At 43.0% G+C, this 14,351-nt stretch overlaps 1 pseudogene; it reads right to left on the bottom strand.

Moving 5' to 3' along the window:
• Window positions 1-11,179: 11,179 nt before the first annotated feature.
• On the bottom strand, window positions 11,180-12,013 carry LOC117036545 (thioredoxin-related transmembrane protein 1-like; annotated as a pseudogene).
• Window positions 12,014-14,351: the final 2,338 nt, after the last annotated feature.

Raw genomic sequence — 14,351 nt, 5'->3', positions numbered from 1 at the left:
CACACTGCCCCTCCATCTTCAGGGGGCTCTGCATTTTCACTTGGACCCTGAGTGGCACTGATATAAACCAGACACCCACTGGCCCACAGATAAGCACTCTCAGCACCTGCTTCCCACCCTCTCACTTGAGGGCCGGCCCACCTGGTCCTGTCAGCTCTGGCCCTCTCCCCACACCCAGATACAACACGAGGGAATTTTCTTTCTGGCTGTCCTCACCGTTGCTCCTCTCTGCTCAAGCAACCATGACCAGTTTCCTATTCTCAAATTCCTTGCCTCCCTCTCACCTTCCCTTCTCACTGTTGCCAGCCTAGGCCAACCCCCTCTCCTGATCCTTGGGTCACAGCAAGCGCTCTCCTGACCTTGCACATTCCAGCTTTTCACCTGTCCCAAATCAGCCCCCACAGAAACCAGCTTCTGAGGAACCTAATACACTTACACACCTCCTCCAACCCACACCCCAACGTGTTTTGAATCCCCCTGGACCTCCCCCCCCACCAACTACTTGACACAGTTCACAGCTTTTGCAGCTACATCCTCCCACCCCCACGGCACACAAGAGGGCTCAATAGATCCATGTTGATAAATAGTTTTGTACATCGGTCTGATTAAATCATCACTGGGATCTCCTTTTGTTTCCAGATTTCACCAGGAGCTCCTGGAGTCTGAGATCCCAGCAGCAGGTGCCAAGCTCATACTGGGTGCCCCCAGAGTATCTACTGATCTGCCCTGGGTCCGGCCACTCCTGCGTCCTCCCAGTAGGACTCTCACTGCATACCATGGCCACCCTGAGGAGAGTTTGGCTGAAGGGACTAAGAAAAGGGCCCTACAGTCACCCAGGAGAAGGGTCCCACCCCCCGTTTCCCCAGCCTTGTGCACTGACCTCTGAGCCCAGAAAGCATAGGCAGTCACCTCTACTCCACCACGGGACAGAGCTATGCAGGATTTAAGACACCTCCGTGTCCTCAGGAGAGAGAATCTTAGGCGAGGAAACTGAGGCTCCAAAAGGGATATGCTCCAGTCACCCAGGGCCCAGGTTCAAGCCCTGGTTGTTCTGACCCATTCACTAGAGGCTGCCATCCCCTGTATCCAAATCCCCTGGAGTGGGATTACAAGAAAGCCTCAGCTCCAAGGACCGACCACTTGCTTCCACCCTCTTCCAGTTCCACCCAGGTCCACCTCAGAGGAAGTTGCAAGTGTTTGGGAAGGTCTCCCAGGAAACTTCCCACTTGCTGGCTCAGGGTGGGGTAATGATGAGGGCAGGAGCAAAAAAACATCTGCAGGAGGCGGCCAATGCAGGTGTAGGACAGATACTCCCTTCCTCTCTCTGCAGGTGGCGGGCAAAAATTAGCAACACCAGGGCAACACTCTAAGGGCGAAAGGGGGAGTATCTGTGAGATGGAGCTGGGCTTCCATCACTCAGCTTGGTTACCTAAGCCCTGCGGGGGGTAGTTCCTATTTATCCTCTGTGCTCCCCAGCCAGGGGTATGGGAGGAACTGGAAGATGTTGCGAATGCCGTGCAGGTTGAGAACTGATGCAATGTACAAGCACGGAGAACTTCCTGAGCAACAGCTGCCACATCTAAAACCTTCCCAGGCCCAGGTCTCTCCTTCCCTGCCAGGTGAGGACACAGTGAGAAGGCAACACCTACAAGCCAGAAAGCACTCTCACCAGAACCCGACCACACTGATCTCAAACTGGCAGCCCCCAGAACTGTGAGAAAATAACTTTCTGCTGTTTAAACCTCAAAAAGTAAATAAAACCTGCCCAGGCCCAGGCCCTGCAGATCAGAGTTGGGCCTCTGACTGCTACGGTAAGGTGGACAGAGTCAAACGCAGACTCTTCTGCCATGCAGCAACTGGATCTTCAGGAAGCCAGCTGGAGAACCTGCAGCCCTCCCCAGCAGGAGTCAACACCGCTACCATGGCTCTCGGGCCACTGGCTGTTGCTGTGGGCCAGGCCGTGTGCTAAGAACTGAAGATCCAGATGTGAATGCGATGTGGGCCTCACTTCCACAGAGCTCAGGCTGGTGAAGAAGGACAGTCGGGTGAACAGCCCTGAGACTGTGTGCTGAGGCTGCCCGCTCCCAGCTCCCTTCTGCAGGACTCTGCCAGTGCAGACCCTCTGCTGCCTGGGCTGCCATACTGTAGGCCACATGACTCCACCAGCCCAGTCTCAGCTGCTCAGACCAGAGTGGACACTGGCCCAAGCATGGCCAGTCTACAAGCTGACGATTGATGGACGAAGAGGACCATGAAGAGTTTGGCTTTAGAGAATCGGAGTTTCAAAAGTAACTGAATTAGACTGGGCAGGGCCACAAGGCAGGGCTGGTGCAAGAGAGGCCTTGACAGCTACACACAATCTAAAGCAGCAGAAACTAGGAAAATTCTGGGCTTTGAGACACAGGGGGAAGATAGTGCTGAATCTAGGATCAGAGAGGCGAGAATGGTTAAAGAAGGCTGCCCAGAAGGCTATATAAACCTCAACAAGTGTGACACCAGACTAGGAACTTGAAGGATCTTCTGAACGTAGGATCAGGGGTCAAGCAGCATTCAGTCCATCCAAGAAACATGCCCACTTCCGGGCCCCACACCAGGATGACTAAGACTTGGTCTGTGCCACCGAGGGGTCCACAGCACGAAGGGAGACATAAAGTTAGTCTGATGATGGCAACACACTGTAAGAGAAGGAAGTCAGAAGACTGTGGGAGTTGAGGCACACACGTGACCCAACCTGTTTTCCACAGAGAAATTCATCTCCAAGTCAAAAGCCACCATGACAATGGGGTGATTTTAGAAATGGACCAGTTCCACTAGATAATAAATGGCTCTGCTTGCATGGAAGAGCCCGGGGTACACTCAAACAACTGGTTTGTTCTAGCCCCAAGAAACTGCAAAAGGCTGATTGTCCACTGACATGCCCATTCCTGAGGAGAGCAAAAAGATATTCTGCCTCTATACCCATTCATGTGGCAGTAGCCAGGCAGCTCCTGAAACCAGCCCAGCTCCAGCCTCCACACTGACTGCAAGCGCAGGGGTGAGTGAGCACCTGGAAAAACCAATCAGACCATCTCCACAGGGCCGATGGGAGAGGAAAGTGAACAAGTGATTGGCATTCTTAAGCCCTGGATTCTTAATCTGAAAGGAAAAACATCCTGCTCTATGAAGTTGTTCTAAGGATTAAATGAGAGTATGCAAGTAGAGCTTGGTTCAGTGCCAAACATCCAGTAAGTGCCCCGCTACAATTACGGGCTGGGCTGGGCAGTGTCATCCTCAGGGCTGGGAGCTAGGTCCTCTTTGCTTTGCATCCCCATCCCGAAGAAGGTTTGAGGAGCTCAGGCATAAATGAAGCACTTTACTCCCCTACTAACGAATTCATTTCCTTGTTTATTTTCTGCCTTGTTCTAAAAACAATTGGCTAAAGCCAATAACTCTTAAAATCAGGAGGTTACCAGGCTTCATGTTTTGTTTCTTTTGTCTTTGTTGTTTCAGTTTACATGGAACTAACATTCACTGAGCAACTTTGATTTTATAAACGAAATGGTTTACACACATCTCATTTAAGGGAAAGCTACCTTTCTAATGCCTAGAAAGTACCAAGCATAAAGCCTGAACCCAATAAATATTTGTTGATTTGACTGATTGATTTGCACATGGTAAGCACTCAGTAAAAATTGTTTGTTTGTTTTTGTTTGTTTGTTTTTTAGATTTTATTGGGGAAGGGGAACAGGACTTTATTGGAACACAGTGTGTACTTCCAGGACTTTTTTTCCCCCCAAGTCAAGTTGTTGTTCTTTCAGTCTTAGTTGTGGAGGGTGCCTTAGTTGTGGAGGATGCCGTTCAGCTTCAAGTTGTCCTTTCAGTCTTAGTTGTGGAAGGCGCAGCTCAGTTCCAGGTCCAGTTGCCCGTTGCTAGTTGCAGGGGGCGCAGCCCACCATCCCTTGCGGGAGGCAAACCGGCAACCTTGTGGTTCAGAGGACGCGCTCCAATCAACTGAGCCATCTGGGAACTCAGTGGTAGCTCAGCTCAAGGTGCCAAGTTCAATCTTTAGTTGCAGGGGGTGCTGCCCACCATCCGTTGCGGAACTTGAGAAATCGAACTGGCAACCTTGTGGTTGAGAGCCCACTGGCACACGTGGGAATCGAACCTGCAGCCTTCAGAGTTAGGAACACGGAGCTCCAACCGCCTGAGCCACCAGGCCGGCCCCAAAATTGTTATTTTTACCATTTGTTTATGAGTACTCACAAATGTTCATGCTTGATAAAGAAGATGAGGCTCTCTGGACATGGTTTCTGTGTTTGGGATAAGACAAAAACAATAGCTGAGGCAACCAGAGAAAATTCTCCTGAAGTTAAAATGATTAAGGGACTTTCAACAATAAAGGTGTTGGATTTCTGGTCAAGATGGTGGAACAGGTAAATGCTGTGCTCACCTCCTCTCAGGACCACATCAATTACAACTAAACTATAGAACAACCATCACTGAGAATTGCCAGAAGTCTAGCTGAACCAAAGCCCTACAACTAAGGACATACAAAAGAAGCCACCTCAAGAGGGGCAGAGACATGGAACAGGCTGGTCCCACACCAATGTGTGACTATTAAAAATAGGGAGATAGGGCCGGCCCGGTGGCTCAGGCGGTTGGAGCTCCATGCTCCTAACTCCGAAGGCTGCAGGTTTGATTCCCACATGGGCCAGTGGGCTCTCAACCACAAGGTTGCCAGTTCAATTCCTTGAGTCCCGCAAAGGATGGTGGGCTCCACCCCCTGCAACTAAGATTGAACACAGCACCTTGAGCTGAGCTGCCTCCAGGAGGGCTCAGTTGGTTGGAGCACAGCCTCTCAACCACAAGGTTGCCAGTTCAATTCCTCAACTCCCAAAAGGGATGGTGGGCAGAGCCCCCTGCAACTAAGATTGAACATGGCACCTTGAGCTGAGCTGCTGCTGAGCTCCCGGATGGCTCAGTTGGTTGGAGTGCATCCTCTCAACCACAAGGTTGCCAGTTCGATTCCTCGACTCCCACAAGGGATGGTGGGCTGTGCCCCCTACAACTAGAAACGGCAACTGGACCTAGAGCTGAGCTGTGCCCTCCACAACTAAGACTGAAAGGACAACAACTTGAAGCTGAACGGCACCCTCCACAACTAAGACTGAAAGAACAACAACTTGACTTGGAAAAAAGGCCTGGAAGTACACACTGTTCCCCAATAAAGTCCTGTTCCCCTTCCCCAATAAAATCTTTACAAAAAAAAAATAGGGAGATATCTCCACTGTGGAGGTTACCCTTGAGGAGTGAGGGGTCCCAGCCCCACACCAGGCTCCCCAGGCCAGGGTTCCTGTGCCAGGGAGAGAAGTCCCCATTACTTCTGGCTGTGAAAACCAGCAGAGACTGTGGCTGAGTGAGACAAAAGGTGGCTGCAGTCCTAGGCACTCATCTCAAAGGGCTCATGCACAAACTTATTCCCTGATGGACTCACTCACTCTGAGCTCCAGCGCTGGGGCAGCAACTCAAAAGGCACCAGGGACATACAGGGAGGAACTGAATTGTCTGGCTTCAGGGTGAGGGCTGCAGGGGTAGCTTTCTCCCAGAGGAAGGAGCTGGCAGAAGCCATTGTTTCTTTGTTGAGCCCTCCCCCTCTGTGCATGCAGATACAGGCAGATGCCATATCTGAGTCTCCATTAAACTGGCTATCACCTTCCATCGGCCCCACCGCAGTGATTCCCTGAGACCCCATCCCACCCAACTTTCAAACACACCCAAGCCGTTTCCAGTGGCTTTTCCATACAAACAACATGTCTTAGCTTATGCTGTGGACTTTAAAAAAATCTCTCAAAGATTCACAAAACCCAAACAAGCAGCATCTGGCTTCAGCATGTCCTGTTCCTCTGGCTGAGCAGCCCTAAGCCGAGTACTAGAAATAGCCAGCGTCAGTTCACAGATTGGCCTCTCAAGGCACCTCCAAGCCCAGTGCAAGTAGTGCTCATCTGCAGATTGCCTTGTGACTTATAGTAGGTGGCCCCAGGAAAAACACAGTCTGTGGCTAAACTTGGCCTGCAGAGGGTCCCCTCCCAGAAGGCCCCAGGGCTGGCATCCCTGGTGGCCAGCTTCAGACCAAGCTAAGGCATCATGTGGCTGCCTCTAAGGACAATACACCCAAAGGGCAGACTGGGCAGGCACCAGAGCCCCACTAAAGTGAACCCTGCTCTGTAGGGTCAGCCCTTGTACCACAGGCCAGTCCTCACAACCTATCAGCCTCAGGTTCAATCCCTCCCAATTATGTGCAAACAGCAACAAAAACTAAACTACAACAGGAGGGTACACACAACCCACACAAGGGACACACCTGGAGCACCTGGCTCTGGTGACCAGGGAGACAGTACATCTGGGTCCACAGGGCACCTACTACATAAAGCCACTCTACTAAGATCGGGAGGCATAGAAACCCTACCTAATACATGAAAACAAACACAGGGTAGCCAAAATGGAGAGACAAAGAAACATGTCCCAAATAAAAGAACAGAATAAAGCTCCACAAGAAGAACTAAACAAAATGGAGAAAAGCAATCTACCAGATGCAGAGTTCCAAATACTGGTCATAAGGATGTCCAATGATCTCAGGGAGAACTTCAACAAAGAGATAGGAAACATAAAAATGGAGATAGAAAACATAAAAAAGAACCAATCAGAAATGAAGAATGCAATAACTGAAATAAAGAATACATTACAGAAAATCAGAGTGGATTAGATAAAACAGAGGATCAAATCAGCAATTTATAAGATATGGTAGCAGAAAACACCCAATCAGAACAGCAAAAAGAATCCCAAAAAACGAGGATAGTTTAAGGGGCCTCTGGGGCAACATCAAGCATACCAACATTCACATCAAAGGGATATCAGAAGGAGAAGAGAGAAACCAAGGGTTGAGAACCTATTTGAACAAATAATGACTGAAAATTTCCCTAACCTGGCAAAGGAAATCAATATTCAAGCCCAGGAAGCACAAAGAGCCTCAAACAAGATGAACTCAAACAGGCCTACACCAAGACACATGATAATGAAAACACCAAGGTTTCAAAACAAGGAGAGAATCTTAAAATCAGCAAGAGAAAAGCAGTTAGTTACCTACAAAGGAGCTCACATAAGACTGTCAGCTGATTTCTCAACAGAAACTTTGTAGGCCAGAAAGGATTAGCACAAAATAATCAAAGGGGTGAAAAGCAAGAATCTACAACCAAGCCTCCTTTACCCAACAAAGCTATATTTAGAATTGAAGGACAGATAAAGAGCTTCCCAGACAAGAAAAAGCTAAAGGAGTTCATCATCACCAAACTAGTATTACCAGAAACGCTAGAGGGACGTCAAGAAAAGAAAAAAGAAAAAAAAACACACCATGAATAAAATGTCAATAACTACATATCTATCAACAATTACTTTAAATGTAAATGAATTAAACGCTCCAATCAAAAGATAAGGTAGCTTGGGGTGGCCGGATGGCTCAGTTGATTAGCGTGTGAACTCTGAATAACAGGGTTGCTGGTTTGATTCCCACATGGGCCAGTGAGCTGCGCCCTCCACAACTAGAATGAAGACAATAAGCTCCCACTGAGCTGCTCGAGGGGTGGCTGGATGGCTCAGTTGGTTACAGTATGAGCTCTTAACAACAAGGTTGCCAATTCAATTCCCACATGGGATGGTGGGCTGTGCCCCCTGCAACTAAGATTGAAAACAGCAACTGGACTTGGAGCTGAGCTGCACCCTCCACAACTAGATTGAAGGACAATGACTTAGAGCTGATGGGCCATGGAGAAACACACTGTTCCCAAGATTCCCCAATTTAAAAAAAAAAAAAAATTAAAAACAAAAGATAGGGTGGCTGAATGAATAAGAAAACAAGACCCTTACATATGCTTCGTACAAGAGACTCACCACAGATAGAAAGGCACACAAAGACTGAAAGTAAAGGGATGGGGGAAAGTTATTTCATAAAAATGAAAACAAACCGAAAAAAAGCTGAAGTAGCAATACTTATACTAGACAAAATAGACTTTAAAACAAAGGCTGTAATAAGAGACAAAGAAGGACCCAATAATCCCACTTCTGGGTATTTATCCGAAAAAAACAAAACCGCTACTTTGACAGGATATGTGCATCCATATGTTCATTATAGCATTTACAATGGCCAAGATGTGGAGGCAGCCAGGGTGTCCATCGATGGAAAAATGGATAAAGAGTAGGTGGTACATGTATACCATGGAATATTGCCCAACCATGGAAGGGAATGGGTTCTTTCCATCTGTGGTGGCATGGATGGACCTCGGGGGTATTATGCTGAGTGGAGTATGTTAGACAGAGAAAGATAGATGAAATGTGATTTTGATTATATGTGGAATCTAAAGAACAAAATCAACAAACAAAACAGACACAAACTCATAGATACAGAAAACATTTTGATGGTTGCTAGACAGGAGGGTGTTGGGGGTGAGTGAAAAAGGGGAAGGGATTAAGAAGTACAAATTGATACCATGTTTCCCCCAAAATAAGACTGGGTCTTACATTAATTTTTGCTCCAAAAGACGCACTGGGGCTTATGTTCAGGGGATGTCATCCTGAAAAATCCTGCTAGGGCTTATTTTCCAGTTAGGTCTTATTTTCGGGGAAACACAGTAGTTACAAAATAGTCATGGGGCTGTCAAGTACAGCATAGGGAATATAGTCAATGGTAATAACTGTGTATAGTGTCACATGGGTACTAGATGAGTCAGGGAGATCACTTCTTAAATTATATAAATGTCTAACCACTAAGCTGTACACCTGAAATTAATATAAAGTAATATTAAATGTCAAGACAAATAAAGTGAAAGAGTAACGGTGTCTAAAATTCCCCCTATAAGCTGTTTGCTCTGCTTCCACAGGATGTAATTCTTTTCTACTGTCTAAATCCGTCAATAAAATCTGCCACATGCAATCCTGAGTGGGTAGTGGTGTGGAAGGTGAAATGATTGGGGCAGTGTCCATCAGACTGACATGAAGAAGAAAAGGTGCACCATACACACACAGCAAGCAAGCACAGAGTTGATTAAGAACTTACCCACAGCAAGCCCTAGTGACCACAGAAACACACACTACACATTGTAATCTACAGGCGAACCACTAAAAGAGTATATGTTTTCCAAACTAACGGGGAAAAATGGAATAATTAAACAAATCCAAAAGAGGAAGACAAGAAGAAAAAGAGAAACCTCATGTGGAACAAAAAGAAAGCATATAATAAAATGGTAGATTTAAATATATTGAAAGTAAATGGACTAAAGGCTCCAATTAAGAAACCAAATCTGCTGACACGTTGATCTTGGACTTCTGGCCTCCAGAACTGTGGGGAAATAAATGTCTGTTGTTAAAAAAAAAAAAACTTCAACTAAAAGATTATCAGAAATATTTTATGTATTTATTTTAGAAACACAAAACAAATACGTATACAGAAAGGTGCTATAGACTGAATGCTTGTGCCCAGCCCCAAAATTCGCATATCGAAGGAAAGGTGATGGTATCAGGGAGCGGGGCCTTTGGAGATGATTAGTGTCCTCATACAGGAGGCCCCACAGACACTCCTTGCCCTTTGTACCAGGTGAGGCTACAGTAAAAAGAAGGCTGTCTATGAGAAAGCAGGCCCTCACCAAACACCTAATCTGCCGGTGCCATAATCTTGGACTTCCCAGCCTCCAGAACTATGAAAAATAAAGTTCTGTTGTTTATAAGCCAGCCAGTCTATATACTTGTATATAGAAAAGTTATAAGTAAAAGGGATAGTAAAAGATATACCACACAATCAGTAACTCAAAGAAGCAATGTGGCTATACTATTTTGTTTGTATCATAACTTTTTAAAATTTTTATTTTTCAATTACAGTTGACATTCATTATTATATTAGTTTCAGGTGTACAGCATAGTGGTGAGACATGTCTATAACTTATAAAGCTATCCCCTTGGGAAGTCTAGTACCCACCTGGCACCATATAGAGTTATTACAATATTATTGGTTGTATTCCCTAAATTCTATTTCAAACTCTTTACTTTACATGCCCATGACTATTTTGTAACTACCAATGTGTACTTCTTAATCCCTTCACCTTTTGCACCCAGTCCCAAAACCCCCCTTCCATCTGGCAACCATCAGTTTGTTCTCTGCATCTATCAGTCTGTTTCTGTTTTTTTTTTTTTGTTTATTTTGTTCTTTAGATTCCACATATAAGTAAAATCATACGGTATTTGTCTTTCTCTGTCTTACTTATTTCATTTAGTATAATACCCTCAAAGTCCATCAGTGTTGTCGCAAATAGTAAGATTTCATTCTTTCTTATGGCCAAGTAATAATATTCCTCATGCGCCAAATCTTTTTTTTCTTTTTTGAAACAACAAAAAAAGTACTAGTTATTAAAACATGAAAAATATTTCCAGGATATTATCCAACTTGGAAAATAAAAAATGTAACCCATGGTAAGAAAAATACAAATCATACACTGAACAGTGGAACAAATAAGGCAACCAACCTTTACAGGAATCAAGACAGCACCATAGATTTATAAAAACTACCTAAATCAGTAGCATATCTTGTATTATCATGTGTAGAAAACCGTAATTAAAATAAGGTTGTTTTTATTAGTTGCATAATCTAAAAATATGAGGAGATTTTGGACTCTGTCTCTAAAAGGACTACAAAGTTCTCAGTGAAATATACATTTCTTGAGACAATGGGCAAAGTTCCCATTTATAGGAAATATGTTCTTTTTGTCACGGTGAAACTGAGAAAATGTTTTCAAACGAGAAATCTTTTTCTCTAAAGTAATCTCCTTAAATACCTTACTAATGCAATACTTGGGAAATGTAATTTTCCAATTCACGCTTGGAAAAGGTTATAATTAAACAACCATAAATAAATCTTATTGCTTCGCACCAGATTTTTCAAAAATTAAATAACTGTTTAAACCACCATACTGTTGTTAAATCCTTTTTCAAACTTTTTACATAGTGCTACCTTTATTTTCTGAAGGTAGGCCATTCACTCAATCTAATGACATCGTAGACTGAATCCTACAATGTACCAGTCACAATTCACTTCCAACCATAAGAAATTATCAGTCTTCTGTTTTTGTCAAAATCATGTTAAGATATTTATAAGAATTAACTAAGATTTATCTGTAGTCAATGAAGGACCACAGAACATTATTTTATGGCATTCTGTGGAACGTCTTTGTTCCTTTTCTTTACTTTCAGCTTCCTCTTCTGAAACACCTTGTTCATCAGCCTCTTGATCCTGCTCCACTTTTTCCAAAGGTTGAAAAGATTCTGGTAATAATTTTTAGGAAGACTATGGCTGTGGTCTGCATCTTTTTGAAGGACAAAGGCAATCTGCCACAAATATCATACAAAGTCCTAACAGTCCTGAAAGCAGAGTTGCTAAAGCAAAAACTGTACGTGAGTATGATGCCCACACCAGTAATCTAAGGTCTTCAATAAAATAGTTATGGCAAGTCCTGATCCACATAGATAGCTGAAGGAGTGCTGACATATTAATCAGAACAGAACCTGGGCCAAACCAAGATAAAACAGGTTCAATACTCTTCCACCCTTTTTCACTTATAAAGTTTATGAAGTCCTTCTTAAGTCCGTGGGCCCTGATAGCACCTAAATTCACCATCGTTACAACGATAAATAGTAGGAAGAGCAGTTATGCTAAATCGTCCACTCAGTCCTGGCTGCTCTGTAACAGCTACTTTTGCAACATTAACCTCAAGATCTTCTCCCCATTCCGCAAACTTTCCCATTCTGGTTGAAGATTCTGACAAGCAGGACACTCTGAAGCATAAAATTCTACTATCCACTCTCCTTCCAGAAACTCTCTCCAGTTCTCCTCTGTGATGATGTGACCAACACTCTGCCACCCGTAGTTCCAGGGAGTCCCTCAAAGCAACAGCATCAGAACTGCCACAGGACCCATGAGACTCCCAGGGGTGGCCATGTCTGCAGCTCGCCTACCCCACAGTAATTGTCGAGGCTCCCACCTCCGAGCAGCGGCTCCTCTGTGCCACATCTTCTTTATCCAGTCATCGATCAGAGGATACTTAGGTTGCTTCCATATCTTGGCTATTACTAGTAATGCTGCAATGAACATACAGATGTATATATAGCCTTTCAAATTAGTGTTCTAAATTTCTTTGGATAAATACCCAAGACTAGAATTGCTGGGTCATAAGGTAGTTCTACTTTTAATTTTTTGAGGAACCTCCAAACCGTTTTGTTGAACGTTTCCTTTGCTGTGCAAAAACTTTTTAGCTTAATTAATCCTATTTGTTTTTTTCTTTTGTTTCCCTTGCCCAAAGAGATATATCCAAAAAAAAGAAATATTACTAAAAGCAATGTCAAAGAGTTTACTGAGTGTATCTATACTACTATTAGAGGAAATATTAAAGCAAAAATCTTTATAAGAAAATAATAGAGCCAGTTCATGGTGACAAAAGGTTCAACTCAGGAGGAAGATAAAATAATCCTAAATGTGTATGCAGTTAATAATATGCCCTCAAAACATATATAAAGCAAATATGGGCAAATCTACAAGGAAAATAGATAAATTCTCAAAATGAGAGCTTTAAAAAACCAGTAGATGTTAAAAAGAAGCAGATAAAAAAATCAATAAGGATAAAGAACATTTTAACAACATTTAACTAATAGAAAATTATAGAGCACAGCACCCAATACCTGCACAATAAATTTTTTTTCAAATACACACAAAACAATGACAGAATTAACATATACTGAGCCATGAAACAAGTCTCGACAAATTGAAAAGTATTGAAATCATAATAGTATATTCTCCAACTATAAGCAATTAAGTTAAAATCAGTAACAATAACAAACCCTAAAAAATACTGGTATGTTTGGAAATTCAGGAATGTATTTTGAAATAACCAGTGGATCAAAGAGGTCCCAAGAGAAAACAAACAATATTTCGACCTGAATGATAACAAAAAAGCTGTCATCAGATTTTGTCAGATACAGTTAACACAGTGCTTAGAGGAAAACTGATAGCCACAAATGCCTATATTTAATGAAAATTAACAAACTAACCATTGTTCTCAAGAAGTTAGTAAAAGACATTTGGGGAAGATGTCAGCAGGGATGATAGCATAGTTTGTTAATCTTCCCAGGTCTCCATATAAAAACAGGAAGTGTTTAGTTAGCAAAACCAAAAACCTATGAATATTTACAACAAAAACAAAAGATAACAAATAAATAAATAGATATCCCATGTTCGTGAGTTGTAAGTCTTAATATTATTAAGATGGCAATTGTCCCCAAATTGATTTACAGAATCAACAATCCCAATTAAAAATCCCAATTAAAATCCCAGCAGGATTTTTAAAAATAATTTTCCAAGCTGATTCTAAAATTCATATAAAAATACAGAATGACCTAGAATAGTTAAACAACTAGGAAAAAGATGTACAAAATTGGAGAACTCATACTCCCTGATTTCAAGACTTACTAGAAGACTACAGTAATCAAGGCTGAATATCACTGGCATACAGAGAGATCAATGGCACAGAATAGAAAGTCCAGAGATAGATGCACATATATATGGCCAATTGATTTTTTTGTGGGCATGGTTTTATTTCTCTTGAATAAATAAGCAATGGAATTGCTTAGTCATATGATAGATGTATAATTAATAGCAAAAAGCCATATAGTTTTCCAGATGGGTTGTACCATTTTACACACTTACAAGTAATATGTGAAAGCTCTGGTTGTTCCATTTTTTTCACCATTTCTTGGTGTTGTCAGACTTTAATTTTAGCCTTTTTTGGTGAGTGTATAAAGGTATCTCATTGCAGTTTAATATGCATTTACTGATGACTAGTAATTTTGAGGCATTTGCCATGTGGCCATTTGCATACCTCCCTTTGTGAAGTGTCTATTTAAGTCTAATACCTATTTTTAAGTAGGTTTCTCTTTTTATTAATGAGATGTAAAAGTCCCTTGTAAATTCTGGATACAAGTCGTTTGTTAAATATCTGTACAGTGAATATTTCTCACAGTCCATAACTTCTTTATTCATTTCATGATAACAAATTAAAACCACAAAGACATATCACCTCACACCTGTCAGAATGGCCATCATCAATAAATGCACAAACAAGTGTTGGCGAGGATGGGGAGAAAAGGGATCCCTCGTGCACTGTTGGTGGGACTGCAAATTGGTGCAGCCACCATGGCAAACAGTATGGAGGTCCCTCAAAAAAATAAATATAGAACTACCTTATGACCTAACAATTCCACTTCTGGGTATTCATCCAAAGAAA

This window comes from Rhinolophus ferrumequinum, chromosome 17 (assembly GCF_004115265.2).
Source record: "Rhinolophus ferrumequinum isolate MPI-CBG mRhiFer1 chromosome 17, mRhiFer1_v1.p, whole genome shotgun sequence".
Lineage (NCBI taxonomy): Eukaryota > Metazoa > Chordata > Mammalia > Chiroptera > Rhinolophidae > Rhinolophus > Rhinolophus ferrumequinum.
The sequence above is the reverse complement of the archived record's forward strand: the minus strand, read 5'-3'. Positions and strand labels throughout refer to the sequence as shown.